The sequence below is a fragment of the Apaloderma vittatum genome, unplaced genomic scaffold (genome assembly GCF_000703405.1).
Source record: "Apaloderma vittatum isolate BGI_N311 unplaced genomic scaffold, ASM70340v1 scaffold11082, whole genome shotgun sequence".
Classification (NCBI taxonomy): domain Eukaryota; kingdom Metazoa; phylum Chordata; class Aves; order Trogoniformes; family Trogonidae; genus Apaloderma; species Apaloderma vittatum.
Window position 1 is genome coordinate 56,054 of NW_009703102.1, and position 2,146 is coordinate 58,199.

The 2,146-nt window shown below is 41.1% G+C and overlaps 1 non-coding gene across 1 annotated transcript; it reads left to right on the top strand.

Annotated features, from left to right (window-relative positions):
- The first annotated feature begins 1,157 nt into the window (after window positions 1-1,157).
- TRNAH-GUG lies at window positions 1,158-1,229 on the top strand. The gene has a single exon. It is a non-coding gene; the product is annotated as a tRNA-His (tRNA).
- Window positions 1,230-2,146: the final 917 nt, after the last annotated feature.

The window sequence follows — 2,146 nt, forward strand, 5'->3', positions numbered from 1 at the left end:
AGGCAGTGCAATTCAGTGCTGAGGCACAGCAAAATCTGCTTAGTGGGTTTGCCTTTTAAAATCCCAGCCTGATGTTGCTTTCTCACAGTCTACTTTTTGGATTAGTCCCCACTGTGCAGACCTTCATCCAGAGCAAATCCACATCTCAGCCTGTTGAAGACGTGCTGAAGACATTTTAATGGTCTTGTGTATGACAGCCTAGTAAGTCTCTCTGTAAGCTTTCCCCCTCCTTCAGTGACTCGGTGTGACACTGCACTGCTGTGGTGGTGGTGGTGTGATCTCCAAGGCAAGTCTTTTTAATTACGTAATGAGTATAAATGGGGAGGGTGAGCATGAGGGAAGTGGGCCACATTTTCTGAGCAGGGCTTGAGTGGCCCAGAGCTTGCCACATTATTCTTGTTCCCTGTGATAATCTTTATGTTGCACAGCTTGGTTTCTATTGGAGCTCTTGTTTGAGAGAACTAAGAAGTTTTTGCTCTTGTGCCTGTTTGAATGTTGTTTACAGTCTTTCTGTGTCTGAAAGTGTAAGTACTTCTGAGCATTTTCTTCAGTATAACTCTGACTGGCGGTTTTAGTTGATAGAAACTAAATGCTCACTCCCCTCAGACTTTATCTGTAGTATTTGACCATCTTCTTCCACACTAGACAACAAATTAAAGAAAAGGTGGGGATTTTTATATTCTGTGCCTATTGCAGAGGTAAGGAAGAGGATGTCCATCAACACAATCACTTACTTTAGAATGAATCCTACATGTTTCAACTCAGCAAATGCGGATTTCAATTAAGCAGATTTTGTTCATCTGCCTAAACCTGTGACTACAGCACACTCCCAGACTTTTCTGCGGTTTGACTTTTCCTTCCCCACCACTGATAAAAAAGCGAAACAACGTCCTCTCTGAAAAGATTTGGGGGACAGGAGAAGGGTTATTGTAACTGTTCTGAGGCTGTTTTTAGGCAGTCCTGATGGCTTATTAAGAGAAAGGAAAAGTAAGTTTGGAAGCAATTTGGAGAAGATGGTGACACGTACTTCAAGAATGTTTAGAACAAGCCGCTGCTAAAACTAGGTGTAAACTGTAGGTGGCACCATTTGTATGAAATTTTGGAGAGCACTCAGGGAAAAGAAGTTGTCACTTCCATTCCGAGCTTTCTCACGGCTTGCCGTGATCGTATAGTGGTTAGTACTCTGCGTTGTGGCCGCAGCAACCTCGGTTCAAATCCGAGTCACGGCAGCAGAAGGTGCGCATTTTGAAGAGATGTAATTACAGACTGCGTACCAAAAATAACCTATTAGTGATGTTTTAAGACTAAGATGAGAAATCAAAAGCTCTGTAACTTTACAAGAATGTTTTACTTAGAGAGTAGGTGCCACAAGTATTAGTTCAGTAAATCTGTTGCCAAGGGGGATTTTTTATTGACTTATTTAAATATTTATTGTATTATAATAAACACAGTGGTGTAGCAATCATGTAAATTTTACTCATTGCAGATAATTCAGATCTAGACTGAGCTGTGAAGTCTGCTTTGTCTTGACTTTTCCTAGTTTTTCACGCTAATAAAGCAACCAGGCTGAATTGCTTGGAAATATGACAGTGGTAGATGCGGAAATACTGTTTACCTAGGTATGAACTGCTGCTAGCAGGTCTTTGCTGGTGACAGACAACAGGAGCCATCACTTGTCAGTGATTCCAATGATTCCCTTTCTTCTTGTAGTAGGAACAGTGTGTAACTTCATTGTCCTGCCTCACTAAGTAATATGAGCTCAGACTCTCAAAAATGAAGACTTCTAAAATGACCATGGGGGTTCTATAAATGAGTTATGATTGCTAATGGCAGATTGTGTTGTAAATGATAAACCAAGAACAAAATTACACAGCTGGTAAAATAAAAGATTGTTATTATGGAGTTTATCAGATTATTAATTGGATGACATTGAACAGTTTCTGGTAGTTGGTTCTTCAGTTTGATAAGGAGTTAACTGAAGAGCAAGTGCTGGTTTTCTCTGTTGCATCTGAAGGGACATCAGGCCACTACACAACAGATTACATCTCCACCAGGCTCAGACAGATTCAAGCTTCTTGCAACAGAACCAGCTCTTGCAGAGCATGAATGACAGGCACCTGTCTCTCTGCAAAGCAGCAGGAACGTT